Raw genomic sequence first — 18,904 nt, forward strand, 5'->3', positions numbered from 1 at the left:
TTCTCATCCCTTGGTCACTACAAGCCTCCAAAGTTGATGGACCAGTGCATTTTGCCCAAAACAGCAATTTCTTACGGTTGATTGCATATAAATAAGAGTGGAGATTTTTGTAGGACATGAGATAAAATGCCCTGTTAACTTCAATGGCTTGGTGACCAAAACATATGGTTGCTTTTACCTCACTAATTTTTTTTGGGCAAAAAAATAGGTACAAAAAAGTTGCATTTTTGCCATTTTGCAGACCTATCATCAAAGTTTCTATAGTCACGCTCAATACAGATACTATATACATGTTTTCTCAGTTCCCTTTGGGCCTCTGGATTCAAAAGGAGCCATGGAGCATGTCAAAAGGATAATGGATCTCTTACAATTAGAACCTTGGGGGCAATGATAAAGTGCTAAATACAGCAAACATGAAAAAACTGGGTTTAGCATTATGACCTCTAGAAACCCATAGAAACTACTCAATATCTAGCCAAGTTTGTAGTCTATGATTAGATATGGTTACTACCTACAAAATACACACAATTGGCCTAAGAAACTAGCAATATTGAGAAAGTTATACTTGCTACTCTAAAATGTATCGTATTCTTCAGCAATCAAAATACTCAACCATCATCATATACTATGCTATATAGCATATTAGGTCCCCCAAAACTCAAGGAAGATTAGCTTTATGTTATACATTACACTTACACAATCAAAATTGAATTTGGATATCAAGAAAGCCACCAAAAAAATCATAAAAGTGCTAGTTTTGGCCAAAAAACACAGGATTATGCAATTCTTGTAAATTGGTCATAACTTTCAATTTTAACACTTAGCTCTCCCTACAAGCATCAAAACATGTTGAGAACTATGAAGGCCTAACCTATAGCCATCTAAACCTCACAAACATGAAGTTTAGAGTGATATAGTTGCCAAAAATTGAAAAAACGCCAAAAACAGGACCCGTTTTTTCACACAGTTTAGGTTCAAGAATGTTGTGCAAGAGTAAGGTTAATGGTGAGATCGATACTCAAAAAAAAATGCTAAGTTTTTTTCAGCTCATAAGGCAACTTTGTGGATATATAGCACCTAGAACTTCATTTTCATACTCCTCAAATAATTCAAGCAAAATGGTCACTTAACAGGACACAAAAGTGTCCAAGGACATAAAAGTGTCATGTTACCATTCTAGTGTTAAAAGCATGTGTGAATATGCGAGGCTCCAAACCCTATGATTGCATGGAGGGGAATGGCCTAGATCATGCCAAGTGACCACATGTGGTCTCAAGAAACTAGAAAACCACATTAAGCTTACCAAGTTAAAAAAACCCATTAGTCTCCAAGATTCCCTCCCCAAACCTCCCCCCTTCCTTGAGCCCTCACTTGCCCTTGTCGTCCCTCACCCTCCATGGTCGCCTACAGGTGCGTGCGTGCTGCTCAAAAGCCATGCCTATAGCAACTTTGAATTGCTAAAGCTGGTAGAAATAGACAATCTACAAGAACATAGATCTAGATGCCAAACTCTCTCTCTCTCTCTCTCTCTCTCTCTCTCTCTCTCTCTCTCTCTCTCTCTCTCTCTCTCCCCCCCCCCCCTTCGTGCCCTCTATTATTTCATACAATAGCTCTCTTTAAAGTTTCTCTCCATGGCGAGCATACTAATATGGACCTCTGTTTCAACTATCAACTATCCAAGAATATGGCCCCTATATAGAGGGCTCGAGAGGCAGACACATAGGAGTCTCACGCTGCCAGACACAGAGAGAAAGGGAGAGAGAGAGATTGTTGTGTGTGTGTGTGTGTGTGTGTGTGTGTGAGAGAGAGAGAGAGAGAGAGAGAGAGAGCAAAATGTGGACAAGAAGACAAACACACACACACACACACACACCCAAAAAATGCATCTTCATTGATTCTATTGAGAGAGAGAGAGAGAGAGAGTCACCCATAGCTCCAGTCCACCTCATGTGTGCGCACACACAACGAATCTTTATTGATTCTTCTCTTACTTTTTTTTCATGGTCGTACTAACATACTGAGGGCATCTCGAGGTCTCGTGCAAAATTGGAGCCGTGGATCTTGAGGCCCATATTTATAAATAACCCTTTGAATTCAGAAATGCCATTTGAACACCCAAATTCACCATGTCTTTCCAAAACTACGACGGCTTGTATTTACAAAACTATGCAAATTTCCATTATATTCAAGAAGCATGCATGGGTGAAGCGGTTAGGGCATCATGCTACCAAGGGAGATATCTCATGTTCAAGTCTCGAGGTGAGGGGAGGAGGGGCTCGGGCCCAAATTTACATTTTGCCCCGAATTTACAATACGCGTATATGACGAGATTTCACCCAAATCTGCCACATGCATCCCCATCCTTGATCCACTCAATATTTGTGGCGTGTAAGAAAGAGAGGAGGGTGTTTACGCACCAAAACATCGTCTGCCCAAATATTGTATGGGTGGGGTTACATTAGTAACCACGTTTGCATGGGAAGGTGCTATGAGAGAGAGAGAGAGAGAGAGAGAGAGAGAGAGAGAGAGAGAGAGAGAGAGAGAGAGAGAGAGAGAGAGAGAGAGAGAGAGAGAGAGAGAGAGAGAGAGAGAGAGTTGGAAGATTCCAAAAATAGATGCCATTTGACAAGAAGAAGATGCTGGGGAGGTTGTTTGAGCCCTTGTAAACAAAAAGTGATTGTAATTTCCCCATCAAAAAACCACTAGATCTTTGATCACTTTTCATTTATGCGGAATCCGGGGCTATCAGCTTCCAAGATGTATCCTAAGTTAGACAAGCTTCTAGGATAGGTCAAATATTTTTGAAGTAGTTTTAGCCTTTGTATATATAAGACCTTTAGCCAGGGTATAAATGGCATTTTTGTAAGGTTTTGGAAAACACGGTTCTATTATCGTTAATAAGAGATAAGGTTTCTATGTACGTTGTGAGCTCCCTCTTGCTGTAAAGATTTCATCTCTTTGCACCACACCGCATGGTTATCGTATCGACAAGCCAAGAGCATCAATGCATTAGCCTCGATGAGCTCCACACATCGATATCTACATTCCAAGCATTTCGCGAGATCAGAGCGTCCACTCCATGACCTTCCAAGTAACATATCTCATTATCTAAGTGTTGTTTTGAGATTCTGTCAGTTGCATGTGAACTCTAGCGCTTAGGAGCATCTAGTAGGTGTGTCCAACACTAGATTCGATGACTTAAAATTTTACTGCTAGAGAAAATTGCAATTTTTGCAAGTGTGCAAACTTTAGGTTTGCTAGTTCAAAAGTATTTCTGACCTAGTAAGGAATGTGCCTACCAAGTTTGGTGTTGATTATAGTTAATTTGCTATTGGTTTTGCATGTGGATGTGTGATTGGATCGGAGAGGTATAAATCAGGCTTTTTGCAGCAGCCAAAGAGGTCATAGATCGTCTCCACGAAGTGTATTGTGTTCAAACAAGAGATTGATAATCTCTTGGCATGCCTCCATGCCCTAGTCGAGTCACTTGCTCCCTCTGATTGACATTTTAGTCTTTAGACTGTCTCTTTGAGAGATATGATAGAGTTGTAAAAGCCACCCTCAGACATTGGTGTCGTTGCCGAGGAATGAGTACCTAGATTCGTGTCATCACATACAAAAACTTGCAAATTACCTTCTTAGATAGAGTAGATTAGGACTGGAGATCGAGGCATCCTTGGTCTTTGCGTTTTCAGTGGTGAGTTTCTCGCCATAAGAATAGTTAGTAGATAGAGTAAAGTGTTGAGAGTAGGTTTAGAGCTTGGTGTGTGGCTTTGTTGGCTGTTAGAGCAATGAAGTTCGCACTAGACTAAAAAACGCAAATTTCAGAGTTCTTGTAATAAATTGTTGTTTTTTAGTGTTCTTTTATCATGTTTTAGGAGTAGAGTAAGTAGATACATCTCTGGATGAGATTTTATCCGCATTTAGTTAGAACTTGTGTCAGTTTTGTTTCATGCGAGAATCAGCAAAAGTAAGTGAAGAAAGAGGAAAATTCACTCAAGGTGTTCAATTTTTGTGGATGTAGAAGGCGAGGACAGTACCAGCAGCAGGCAGGAACTGCCCCTTAGAAAGCCGACCAGCGAGAAGCGGGAACAGCTACACTGGCAGTAATTATCGCAGGCAGTTATTGCAGTAACTCCTGAGAGCTATTAATAGGGGACCCGCTACACTGTAACCAGGCTTCTTTGCTTTTTAAACACTTTTGGTTTACGAGCTCTTAGCTTCTAGATTCACCATGTAATCATTTACTCATGTAATCATCTGAGCTTAACCCATTGTACACAATAGTGGTTATCCTTGAGCTATTAATATGAATCTACAAATACCATTTCCAGTCTTCCACTTCTGTCTTTCATTTCAGTATGTCATTCCAGTCCAGTTCTCTAGTTCAGTTCAAAACTCTGTTTCAGTTCTCATTAACTGAACTGACGAGATAACCAATAGCCTTGAATTCTAACATTGGAATAAGCTGTCTAAAGAGACCAACTCCCATTCCATTTTGGCGATCACGATGGGTAGAGCCAAACCGTCAACCGGGTTGGTCACTAATTCCACCTATTCATGAAGTGTCAGAAAGAGAGTCTAATACTAAGAAGGACCCTGAGAGTGAGACTGAGGCTCAGGAGGAGCACAATAATGTTGAAGAGGCCAGAGACTCTCAGCATTCCAGTCACTCAAGGAGGAGAAGGGCTGAGCGTGAGGAACGCAAAACTAGGAGTTCTCGGTCCACACACAAGGCAGCCGAGGCCAAGGGCAGTAAGGGCAGTCGTCACAGTTCCAATAGGAAAGCTAAAGCAGAGACAGAGACTGAAACTGAAGAGGAAGGTAATTGAAATGCTGACACAAATCACTACAGGAAGTCTTCAAGACGCAGTCAGGCTCCCAAGGTCAAAAGAAGCAGAGACGATGCCAACCGGCATGATTATCATTCTTCATTAAAGATCTCTTTTCCCGTGTTCAAAGGCGGAAAGAAAGATGACCTTGAGGTTCACATTCAAGGTTTTGAGTAGCATGCTGAGTTGAAGAATATTGATGAAGATGACTGGGGAGAATATTTTCCTCAGACACTGAAGGATGCGGCAAGGAAATGGTATTACCATTACCTAGCTTGCCAACTCAAGTCATACAACAAATTGCTCGAGGCTTTCAGACTTAAGTACTCAGAAAACAGAGGTGATGAAGACATCCTCTGTGAGTTGGACAAGATCAGACAAGGAAAATTGTTTGTGAGAAGTTATGTTGAAAAGATCAAGGAGTTAACCAGGCAGTTGCAGGAGCCATCCCCATAAAAAAGGCTACGCGCATGGTTTCCGAATGGGTTCTGCAGCAAGAAGCTGAGAGAGCTAGAGGTACCTGCACCAACAAAGAAGTTCAATGACTTGGTGTAGAGATCTCTGAAGCTCGAACAGTAAGCTAAGAAGGAGAGAAGCCACAAGAAGCAAAAGTCCAGCAGTAGCAGTTCTTCTACTGAGAATTCCGATTCTAGTGAGACCTCCAGCAGCTCTGGCAGCAGCTCTGACGAAAAGAGCAAGGACAAGGCTAAGAAAGGGTCTTGGTCCAGGAATCTTGATGAAGTGGCCAGGTAGATTGCTGAAATCAACCAGACCAGACAACCAATTAGGAGAATGGAAACCTGGTTTTCCAAATGTAGATCTAAAGATCATGTTTCCAATGAATGCCCACAGTGTACCTACTGCAAAGCATATGGCCATTTATGGAACAACTGTGGCATTTGAATTCATCACTTCAAGAAGGGAAAGGATCTGTCTCTAGTGGCATTTACTAGTGCTGAAGCAGCTAAGGTAGAGACGACCAGTGTACCTCAAGAGGAAAAATCAGGTACCAATGGCACTGGTACTGGGCGCAACAGATACCAAGGGGGTACTGGCCGAGGCCGGGGTCATGGTAATTTTCAAAACCAAAGCCTTAATTGCTATACTTGTGGGAAGTTTGGGCACTTTGCAGCTCAGTGTCCAGAAGCACCCAATATTGAGGCTACTAAGGTGAAAGCCCCAGAACCAGTTTCAGTACGGGCAGTCACACGCAATAAAGGGGTAGTCATTGAAGAAATCCCAGATAAGCCTGTGAAACCAGTCAGTCTTGAAACTAGCAATTGGACTCAACAGAGAGAGGTCTGGAAGGCAAAGGGCAAGGAGAAGGTAGTCGATGAATGACAAGAGCAGAAAGTACTGGCGGCTAAGATCACATAAGATCTAGCTAAGAAGTTACCAGAGCAGCCAAAAAGTTCTGATGCTCGAGTTATTCCAAAGATACCAGCCCAGTCTTCTGATAACAGGAAGCCAGATCAGTCATGATCTTGAATATTTGAGACTATGCTTGTTGCAGTGCAAGGATTGGTGGAAGATCTAGGGAACCTCAAATCAGATTTGACTGTGATGGGAAACACTAGATTGGGAAAAGTAGACACCAGAACAGAGGATTGGCACTGTGAAGATAGTCCTGAGTTCTTGAGTTTTGATAATAACTCTAATCAAGAGAGAGAAGAAATTCATGTCAAAATCTGTGAAAGAATTCAAAAACTGAGAGTTGAATTAGAAGATATCAGGAAGAATTTGCATGAAGCAGCAAAATTCATCAAACAACGAAGAAAGGCTGAAGCCGATGCCAGAGCAGTTGACTTGGCAGCTGTCAGAGATGATGAAGTGCCGATAATCTAGGTAGACTACAAAGTCAGCAAACACTGGGAGCCGTTTTCTGGTGTTATACTAGATGGAGGAGCATGTGTGAATATCCTGGGGGCACATCTTCAGCAAAGGTTGGGCATCACAGATTTGAAACCAGCACCCTTTAAGGTTTGAATGGCCAATGATAGAGTTGTTCAGGCAATTGGTATCTTCGAGAATATGCAGATAAGGGTGGGGAAAGAAAAATTCAACACTAGCTTTCTGGTACTGGATTTTCAAGGAGTATGCTACTGGGATGACCATGGCTACAGACTGCACAGGCTGTTCATGATTATGCCAATTAGACTTTGACAATACAAGGCACCAGTAGAAGAATTCAGATCCAGACAAATAACACCAGAAGCTAGAAAAAGGCATTGCGACCAGAAGAGCTTTGCCAGAAGTATGGGGTAAAGAAGATTGAGAGGATACTGGCAGCAATGAATATTTTTCCATTGGCTGAGATAGACTTAAATGTAGTATTATTCGACAAGGATCAAGCTGAAAAGCAGAGGAAGTAGTTTCCAGATTAGTTCATTGAATTGACTCCTAGAGAAAGACCAATTTAGTTAATTGGACGACCAAAAAAACCAGCTGACTCCAATGAAGAATGCTCATACTCCAGTACACCAGCGCCCACTGAAGAGGTGCACTCTGACAAAGTTACTGGAGTTCAGAATGAAAGACCATAATTAACAGGATTGTCTTGGGATTATGCTGAGGAGTCAACCAAAAGGAAGGGAGGTAGGCCAAGTTGGTTGCTTCCAAATGGATCAAGAAATCGAAGAATGGAATCTGGGTTATGAGGAAAGTCCTCGATTGATCAAAGTAAATAAGCATCTGAACCCAGGAATGAAAGAAAAAGCCCGACTTATGTTTTAGAAATACAAAGACATATTTGCATGGGAACATACTGATTTAAAAGGTGTAGATCCAAAGGTTTGCCAACACAGAATACCTTTGAAGATGCTAGACCAGTGCATCTATAAAGGTACAGAATGAATCCAAACTATGCTAAGAAGGTCAAAGAGGAAATTGCCAACCTTTTGAAGGCTGGATTCATCACAGAAGTTGCTAGTAGTGATTGGCTATTTTCTATTGTGGTAGTACCAAAGAAGAACGGAAAGCTCAGAGTCTGTGTGGATTATCAAAAGTTGAATGCTCAAACCATCAAAGATCCTTTTCCATTACCTTTTATGGACATGCTTCTTGATGAGATTACAGGCCATGATATGTATAACTTTATGGATGGCTACAGTGGTTATAATCAGTTAAAGATTGCTCCTGAAGATCGGAGTGAAGGAGTACGAGCGGAAGTGCGACGCGAGAGAGAGTGCGAGAAGAAGAGCACGACGATATGGTGAACTCTCTCTACTGTAATGTGTAGAGCACAGTGAGTTCTTATTAGGTTTTTACAAAAGAATATGTGTACATACCTGGCGGCCCGCCCACTTACCTGGGCGACCACATTGGGCTTTATACCCCAACAACCTCCCACTTAAAGTCCAATGTGGTACTTTAAGTGTGAGAGAAGCTACTATACAAGCTAATATACAAGAGATGTAGAGAAGTGATGTACTACCCTACACCTAACTGCTTGCGAAAATGCGCAAAGCTCTCTGAGGGAAGTCCTTTTGTAAGTAGATCAGCAGGATTTTCTGTGGTGTGAATTTTGACAAGCTGAAGTTGCTTATCCTCGAGCATTTCCCTGATGAAATGATACTTCACATCCACATGCTTTGTCTTTGAGTGATAAACTGGATTGCGAGCCAATTGTATAGCACTTTGACTATCACAATGTAACACAGGCATCTCTTCTTTGATTCCCAAATCTGTTACTAGTCGATTAAGCCAAATTGATTCTTTGCATGCCTCTGATGCTGCAACATATTCAGCCTCTGTAGTAGACTGAGTAACACAATCTTGTAATCTAGAACGCCATGATACTGCTCCACCAGCCAATGTAAAGACATACCCTGATGTAGACCTTCGGTTGTCTAAGTCACCTGCATAATCTGAGTCTGTAAAACCCTTTACACTTAGCTCCTGACTCTTATAGCATATACGCATACTCTTTGTAGCTTTCAGGTATCTCAATATTCCTTTCACTGCCTCCCAATGTTTCTTGCCTGGGTTTGACATGTATCGACTTACTACTCCCACTGCAAATGCAATGTCTGGGCGAGTAGCAATCATTGCATACATCAAACTACCCACTGCAGACGCATATGGAATCTTATCCATTTCAGCCTGTTCTTCCTCAGTCACAGGACAATCTTGTTTGCTAAGTTTCACATATGGTGGCAATGGAACACTCAGTGCCTTTCCCTTCTCCATATTGAAACGTTGCAAAACCTTGTCAATATACTCTGTTTGAGATAACCAAATCAACGTCTTTGATCTGTCTCTCTCAATGCGCATACCAAGTATATGACTTGCCTCACCCATGTCTGGGCGAGTAGCAATCATTGCATACATCAAACTACCCACTGCAGACGCATATGGAATCTTATCCATTTCAACCTGTTCTTCCTCAGTCACAGGACAATCTTGTTTGCTAAGTTTCACATATGGTGGCAATGGAACACTCAGTGCCTTTCCCTTCTCCATACCAAGTATATGACTTGTCTCACCCATGTCTTTCATGTCAAACGATTTTTCCATCTTTGACTTCAAAGCTGAAATTTCTTCCAAGTGCTTGCTAGCAATCAACATGTCATCCACAAACAAAATAAGGATCAGCCAACTACCATCCTTAGCCTTCTTTGTATATAGACAGTGATCGAACTCACTACGTTTGTAGCCTTGAGAAAGCATAAACTTGTGGAATTTATGGTACCATGCCCTCGGTGATTGTTTTAAGCCATAAAGACTCTTTAACAATTGGCATACCCAATCTTCCTTTCCTTTCTCAACAAACCCTTCTGGCTGCTGCATGTAAATTTCCACATCTAAATCACCATGCAAGAACGCTGTCTTGACATCCATTTGGTGCAACACCAAATCTAATATGGCAACCAATGCAAGAAAGCATCTCAATGTAGTCATCTTGACCACCGGAGAGAAGACTTCATCAAAGTCAATGCCTTGTTCTTGCTTAAAGCCCTTGGCAACAAGCCTTGCTTTGTACTTTGGCTGACTATCATGAGCGGTGATCTTATACCTGTAAACCCATTTACAGGGTAGAGCCTTTTTGCCCCGTGGTAATTTCACTAGCTTCCATGTTTGGTTTTTATGCAGAGCTTTCATCTCTGACTGCATGGCCAATTGCCAATTCCCGGAGTCCTTCATTTGCACTGCTTCCTTGTAACATGAAGGCTCATTGCAATCAGTCAACATGACATAGTTCATAGATGGAACAAACCTATCAGGAGGTCGCGTGCCACGTCCAGATCTACGCACAATAGGTGGCTCAGGCTCAGCCACAACCTGTGGTTCCACTCTATCCTGTCCTTGCTCCTCTTGAGCCCTGACATTTTGTCTTGCACGTGCAGGTCCATCTTCTTGGAAGACAACTCTTCTAATCTCCTCAACCCTCTCTGGTTTAGAATGATATTTGGATTCATTAAAGTGAACATCATTGTTGCGGACAACCTTTCTGGATTCGGGATCCCAAAGTCTGTACCCCATCTCACCAGAATTACCATAGCCTAGAAAGATGCACTTTCTACTCTTTGGCTCAAGTTTGTTCCTAAATTCCTTTGGAACGTGAGTATATGCCTCACAGCCAAAGACTCTGAGATGCTTGTATGAGGGCATTTTGCCTGACCATACCATCTCTGGCACTGAATCCTTCTGCAAAACCTTGCTAGGAGATCTATTTACAAGATGAACAGCTGTTGATACAGCTTCAGCCCAAAACCCATTTGGCAGCTGTGCATTAGACAACATACTTCTGACCTTCTCTTGTATGGTCCTATTCATCCTCTCAGCAACACCATTTTGAGGAGGATTGTAAGGAGCAGTAAGTTCACGTTTTATACCTTTTGACTCACAAAAGTCCTGAAAGGCCTTTGAAACATACCTCCACCATTGTCAGTGCGTAAGCATTTAAGCTTCTTGCCACTCTGATTCTCCACAAGTGTCACAAACGTTTTGAAAACACTAAACGCTTCATCCTTGTGCTTGAGAAAGTAAACCCATACTTTCCTCGAGTAATCATCTATAAATGTCATAAAGTAAGAAGCTCCCCTAGAGATAGGTTAGGCATAGGTCCACACAAATCACTATGAACAAGTGCCAACTGTGTATCTCTTCTACTGCTTCTATGCTTATGTGGCTGCTGTGTTTGCTTACCATACAGACAATGTTCACAGAATTCAAAATCATTAAATGAAAAGCCAGGAAAATAACCAGAACGAGACAAGATTTCCATTCCCTTCTTGGACATATGTCCTAACCGGCTATGCCACAAAGAAACGTTCGGCTGCTCGGTTACATTGATTACATTTTTAGATACATTTGATACATAAATCATGTAAAGTCCTCCAGAATTTACTCCATGTGCTACTGTCGTAGAACCCTTGGATATCTTCCACATGTTCTGTCCAAAAATGGTAATGTAGCCAGCATCATCAAGTAAACCTGTGCTGATCAAGCTCTTTGTAATTGCTGGAACATGTCTCACATTCTTTAGTGTGAAAGAAGAGCCATTCTGAAACTTCAATTGAACATCTCCAACACCTAAGATCTCACATGTCTGCCCATTGCCTAGCCGAACATGATCTTTAGTGGTCACATAAGAAGTAAACCACTCCTTGTTTGGAGACACATGAAGTGATGCCCCTGAGTCTATAATCCAGTCACTCAGTGCATTTCCATCAGATGCTGTAAGAAGAGCTGAGTCCATTGTATTCTTCAAGAAGTAGATGTCTCCTGACACTAGGCTGTCATCCTCTGCAACAATGTTTGTCACATTTATTTCTTGAATCTTCACTGAGGACTTGTTCTTCTCACCATGGTCTTCAGCTTTCTCTTTGCCTTTTTCTGCTTTCCATTCTCTGCAGTCTCTTTTCATGGGACCCTTGTTGCCACAATGGTAGCATTCTATGTCACTCTTGCCTTTAGCACTGCGGGACTTGGTACGAGACTGATTCCTCTTTCCACCTTTGTACTTTTCTTTGGTCCTTCCCTTGACAAATAAGGCTGTTCCTTTGCCTTTGTCCATTGTCTTTCTATTGGTTTCTTCAGTAAGCAGACTTCCTTCTACACCTGCTATGTTCAAACCATATGGAGGTGCAGAATTACTCAAAGCTGTGCGAAAAGTGTCCCAACTTTCCGGCAATGTGATCAACAGGAACATAGCTCTAACAGGTTTATCAAACTTGACACCTTGAGCTGACAACTGACTATAGATTGTGTTGAATTCATTTAGATGATTGGACATTGGTGTCCCTTCTTTCATCTTCAAGTCAACAAGCTTCTTAAGCCAGTATACCTGTGAAGCTGCACTCTGCTTCTCATAAAGATCACTCAGCTTTAACCATGCTTGATAGGCCGACATCTCGTCTGCTACATTGAAGTAACGCTTTCAGCCAAAGTCAGCATAATGGTAGAAAGTGCCAATTCATCCATTTCGCTCCATTCATCTTCGTCCATATCTTCTGGTTTTATCCCCTTGAGCTTTATAGGTTTTATCTGCTTCTTTTGTACCAACACGTGCCAAATTTGCTTCTTCCACAATGGGAAATTGGTTCCATCCAGCTTCTTGATATTGTAAAGAGCGGTGTCCTGTGATCCAGCCATAGCTACGCTTCACAGTAGTTTACTTTTCTGGGAAAAATTCGGCAGAGTTTCCCTTGTAAACTGACCTCTGAACCAATATCAACCTGTCAAATGAACCAAGAAAGCTTCAGATTCTGCAGAAATTTTGGCAGAGTCTCCTTTGTAAAATGGCTCTAGTGTACTAAAAACAGACCAAAAAACAGCTCAAAAAACACTGTCTCTCTGACACTGTAAGCTGTGGGTAAAACTGTCCTGCACCTGTACTGTCTCTGACTGTCCTGTCACTGTCCTGTAAGCATAGACTGTGACAATGCCTCAATGGCAGTAAAGCAAAGATGCAATCCCAACTGTCTAACTCATAGTCAATACATCCTAGCTGCCTATCTAAGGGTGCTCGAGGGATCGCTCCAAGACCTGTATCACCGAAAGGATCTCAATATTCGAGAATCCCCCAGCTCAATAAAACCTCACTCGACCCTCAACAAAGGCTGCAGTAAATCTGACAGTACATAGACTTCCCACAAAGTCATACATCCACAAATTTCCCACTGTATGCTGTAACCGCTGCGGCGGTTGTTTGCTGCGTGACTCACAGCCAGCAAACCCTCAACAGACATACATCATCTCTGACAATACATCCCATGTGGAAGTACCTGCAATGTTAGGATGAAATCTGGAATATCAAGCAGCAAACACAAGCTACATGATGAACTAGTGGATGTCGCCTACAGTCTGTGTGTAGATGCGCCCGTGTTGTATGTGACACGCCTCCAAGAACTGTGAGCCGTCCTTCGATGTGTAGATAGCCACAAATCAACACTCTGGGAGTGTCGATATCCTCAGCACCTGCAGTCGTAGGCCAAAAACCCCAAATTTGCAGAGTCGGATCTGCACCCGCTGAGACCACGTAGTCAAAAATGGCCTGCGCAGACCTTTGTCGAAGCCGAACGGTGGCCGAGATGATCTCAGGATTTGGGGCCGTGTCTTCGCCTGTCGAATTTCACTCCAATCTGAGCTGGTGACTCTAGCCTCCTGCAGTGCTGCCCCGAGCCTCGATCTGAGCTCTGATACCAGTTGAAGGAGTACGAGCGGAAGTGCGAAGCGAGAGAGTGCGAGAAGAAGAGCACGACGATATGGTGAACTCTCTCTACTGTAATGTGTAGAGCATCGTGAGTTCTTATTAGGTTTTTACAAAAGAATATGTGTGCATACCTGGTGGCCCGCCCACTTACCTGGGCGACCACATTGGGCTTTATACCCCAACACGGAGTAAAACCACTTTATTACTGAATGGGGCGCATTCATGTATTTAGTCATGCCATTTGGTCTTTGCAATGCTCCAACAACATTCCAACGTTGCATGATGGAGATATTCAATGAATTCTTGCACCGATTTTGAGCTATATTCATGGATGACTTCACTGTAGTCTCGACTAAGAAGGAGCATCTACTGTTTCTGGAAATGGTTTTCCAGCGGTGTAAGGAGAAGAGGATATGTTTGAATCCATTCAAATATGTTTTCCTGGTCTGGAAGGGACAATTAATGGGGCATATAGTGTCTAGGAATGGCATAGAGATGGCCAATGATAAAATCCAGCATGTCCAGCAGGCCAAGGCACCCCACACAACATCTGAATTAAGTTCATTTTTGGGATATATAAATTTTTACAGAAGATTTGTTCACATGTTTGCTTCCAAGGCATTACCTTTATATGAGCTCACCAAGAAAACCAATAAGTTCATCTAAACTGTTGCATGTGAGGAGAGCTTCCAATGTCTTCAAAATGCCATTATCAGTAAGCCAGTACTCCGACAACCGGACTGGGATGTTATATTCCATGTGCATGTCGATGCTTCAGGACTGGCAATGGGAGCAATACTGGCTCAACCAGATGGGAGGACTGATTATACAATGTATTTTGCCAGTCGAAGATTCAGTCAAGCTCAACAAGGATATACTACCACGGAGAGAGAAGACTTAGGAATGGTTTTCAGTGCCACCAAGTTTCGACATTATTTATTGGACAAACTATTTCATTTCTATGTGGATCATCAAGCATTATTATTTTTTATTAACAAAGTTATTATCCAAGGACGATTGATCAGATGGATGATGTTCCTCATGGAGTTTGAATTCCACATATTCCACAAACCCGATAAATCTCATTGTGGTGCTGATTTTTTTGTCCAAAAGTATCGAAGGATAGAGGTGACATGGCATACAAACCACAATACAACAGAATAAGTCAACAGAAGAACAATGTTCAAACAACAACCACGGAAATAAAAAAGATATGGATCCCAAAGAGAATGCTCAGTAACAATTTGAATGCGACTCGCACTTGGATCCAAAAACCAAAGCAACAGAACTCCCTTCAGTACAAGCAACACCAGCATGCAGAAACACACTACATATGAAACCGGCAAACCAATCTATGTGGGTGTCGATCAGCAGAACAATAATAACGACCACGGACGTGGCAATAAACCTCCAAAAAGCTCCAAAACAAATCTACAAATGGAAAGCAAAAGAGAAAAAGACTACGGCCAATTCCGCCACGACAATTCTCTCCACGGAGACGATCATGGCAATATCGACAGTAGCGGCAAACCAAGCGACTTTTGCAAGAAAGACGATCAAACAGAGAGTTGTAGAGTTACAAATTTTACTTGCAAAGAAAATCCGCCAGCCAAATCAACAACAAACAGGAAACCTCGACGTCGAATGCCAATAAGTATCTTGCTTATTCCCTCCTCTCGCACAGCATTGATTTTTCCATGCATTGACTGAGTATGCATCAAATAGGGCCACATTACACGGCTGAGCATTAGCACAATTTTTATCCCATGCAGTGCACATACACCGAGGCGATACCTTGACGTCCGGGAGGACTCCGGCTAGGAGGGGGGGAGGCATTCTCAAATGCGGACCCAATGAAGGTAAAAAGGGCATGTTTTTCGACTATTTTGAAGGGTTTTTGTTTGATTGTGAAATTTTCTCGACTAACCTAAGTACATACGCCCTTATACAGCATGAATCTACAAGTATATGGGGCCAAACGCCAAATCAGGCCCCTAGGTGTGTGTATATATGTAAAAATAGCAATTTTTCGGGCAAAATATTGGTAAAACGGAGAAATCCGGTCATAAAAATTGCATGTGAGTGTATATAGTGTTTTGCAGTGATGTTTTTGAGTTATTAATTTTTGGGGATTTTTTGGGTTTAATTTGCTATTTTCTTTTCAATTTTACTAATTATCGGCAAAAAAACTTCAAAAATACAAAAAGCAGCTGAAATACGATCGTAATGAAAAACAAAAAATATGGGTCCACACAAAATGGAACACACATGCTAATGCATCTATGAGCTATTTGTAGTTGTAAATGTATCAAACAATGTCTATTTTTTGCGTGTAAGTAGTCGTTAGAATCGTGGCGACATAGTTACACATATATACTCATAGATTTCAATTTTGGGCACTTTCAAAATTTTGGTCTGTCTTCATACATGTTTGTCGCAAATGTGTTTGGAGTGAGGATTTTGAGTGTAGAGGCTTTGGGGCAGGTGTATCCTAGTGAGAGGATGGTGTTCCTTAAGTTTCTTACTATTGAGTGTAGAGGCTTTGGGGCAGGTGTAGGACAACCTATGGTACAATGGGGGTGCAATTATGTGAATGGAGCGGAAGACGTGTTTTAGCCAGATTTTGACCGAAACGTCAAATTTCTCGGAAACTAGGCAAATGGAGTCCAAATCAAGAATTTTTCGAGCCTAAACCGCATCTCGCAAGAAGTTGGGAGCACATGTCAAATTTCATAGAAAGTGGTTCGGGGACCCCCATTATAAGATTTTTCCACTTCACTTAGAGCTCATTTCTACTATTTCCTTCTTGAGAGAGAGCTCCTGCCACCTAGAGCGAACCGGACTTCCAACTGCTTCTACAACGTGCACGACCACTCGACAGGCTCCAGATATGAGAGGTAGGCTCACTACCTTGAGCTTTTCGCGTATGTTTGATGTTTTGTCGTGAAAACTAGTGTAGGGTTCACACGGGAAACGGGCAGTAGAGACCTACAGCTATAGGTGGCCACCTAACGGCTAACCCAAAAGCAATAAGGCTTCATCGGCGGTTTGCCCTAGCTTAGGAGACCACTCTTGAATGCACAAAGGCGACAAAAAAACCATTGGGAAAAACCCTAACTTCTAGAGCCCTACAAGAGGCCACCAAATGGTAAATCGGTGGAAAGTCGCCCAAATGCTACCAAAACTCATGGATAGGAGCAACTCGACATGCTCTACAAGGCTATATAGCGCACATAACCATAAGGCGACCCGAAACGGGACTAAGCTTCATACACACAAAGCGTCAACTAGCTCTCACAGCCAAACCGGATGTCCGTTTGCCACCAAACTTCACAAGCGGCTTCCTAGACCATCAACAACCAAGTCCTATGGTGGTAGACCACCACAAGTCATCGACGACATGTGAACGCAACCACGGGCGCTTCCAGAGCGACAAATTGCCAAACGGAGCTCCGGTGAAGCCAAAGCCAACAAAAACCATATGGCAAGGATCCCCAAGGAACCATACTTTTTCATGAAGCTATCGCCGAAAAGCACTCCAAGAGTCAGAAAACGGCTCAGAGGCTCTGAAAGCCAAACAGGGAGTTTCTATCTATCTTTTTGACTTTTTTATTGAAATAGAGCTTAAAGGGGACTCAGGGGGGCTCAGGGCATGTATCATTAGCATTTCTCATATAAAATTCATCAGGAGACATCCTACGTGTAGGATGTCTCAAGGCCATGTTTGGGAACCAAACTCAACATCTCCCCTCATACACAGCTTCTACATAGCTTATACATGCTAGCTAGCCATCAAGTTTCATCACATTTGGACAAGAGTTGACCTCATATGCATCAAAAAACGGAAAGTCAGAGCATAGAGGCAATAATGGGTCATAGACCTACCAAAACTAGTCCAAATCACATGAAACTTGCACAATATACTCATTAGCACATTGCCAAGCTAATTGTGGGGTCAGATATGAAAATTAATCAAATAGACATAGTACGCGTAGGATGTCTAAATGACCTATTTGACCTCCAACTGGTGTTTTTGAGTTCCAGATGTCTTTATAACACCTTCACAAGCTCATGTATCAAATTTCAAGCCATTCCCATTACATTTGGACCCCAAAACCTCCAAGATGCACTTTTTGAGCCTAAAAACACTACACATGCTCTTAACAACACCAATGCTTATCCAAATCAAAATCTAAGAGCAGGGCAATGTTCTACATGCTAAGGGCTACCCACAAAACCAACTTCAAGTCATTTTGAGAAAATAGACATCCTACGCGTAGGATGTCTCCAGTGTCATATTGACCTTCTGTGCAAGAATTAACTTCATGGGAGCCCTTTACATGGTATAAGAAGCCTATATATCAAATTTCAACCCAATTGAATATCATTTGCCACTTGTTTAGGACATCCTACCCAATTTGTGAGCCAAAAGCCTAAATCTGTTCAAAATTACACTTTTTGATGTCCAAACCAAATTCCAAGTACATAGCCATGTTGCACAGGTCAAGGGCCATAAGCCTGTCAAGTTTCACCAAAAACAGAGAAGGTAGACATCCTACGTGTAGGATGTCTACATGATTATTTTTCAGCCAGAAATCTGCTGTGGGCAGATGCAAGGGTTCCCTAGTTCCTTTTGACTTCTTATTTCAATTTTCAAGTCATTTGGGTAGTCAGAACTCAGTTTATCAGCTAATATGTAAAAAAGCCAACTTTGGACTACTGAGTGCAAGAGGAGCCATGGCAGCCACAAAATCACCTGCAAAGAAGAAGAGGATGACTATCAAGGACTACTTAGAATAAGTGGAGATTTTTGTTATCCCAGAGGGAACCCTGAAGCCCACAAGCACTTGGATTCAAGATGACTTGCTAGAGACCAATGATCTAAGAATCTACCAAGGAGTATTTAAAGATCCGGAGGGAAATGCAGTGGAGCTACCCATGATACCTCAAGAGCTCAATGAGTTTGTCAGGAGCAAGATGGGGGACTACTTGGAGAAACTGGATCTCCACAATTACTTTGAAGCCTTGCCAGCAAGGATTGATGTTAAAAGAGTGTGAGAATTTGTCACCACAATCAAAGAGGACGGCATAGCCCGAGTTACAGATCTGTAAGACAAGCCTAATACAATGATTGTCATCACAAAGAAGGTGGTGGTAGCAACACTTGACATCTCTAACAAAGGAGACAGTGTGACAAAGAGGCGAGATGACATTAAGGTCTACTCGGAAAAGAAGAATAACTATACATTTGAAGATATTGCAAACCCGAAGGTGGCTATCATGAGCCAACTATACAATCAATACTTCCACATGTGTACCAAGCGGCCACAGAAATACAGGATGCCACCTGGAGCTATTGCCACCACTTTCACCCGGGCAATGCAGAAGAGCAAACCAAAGGAGATAAACTATGCCG

This window comes from Adiantum capillus-veneris, chromosome 1 (assembly GCF_014529385.1).
Source record: "Adiantum capillus-veneris isolate H3 chromosome 1, ASM1452938v2, whole genome shotgun sequence".
Lineage (NCBI taxonomy): Eukaryota > Viridiplantae > Streptophyta > Polypodiopsida > Polypodiales > Pteridaceae > Adiantum > Adiantum capillus-veneris.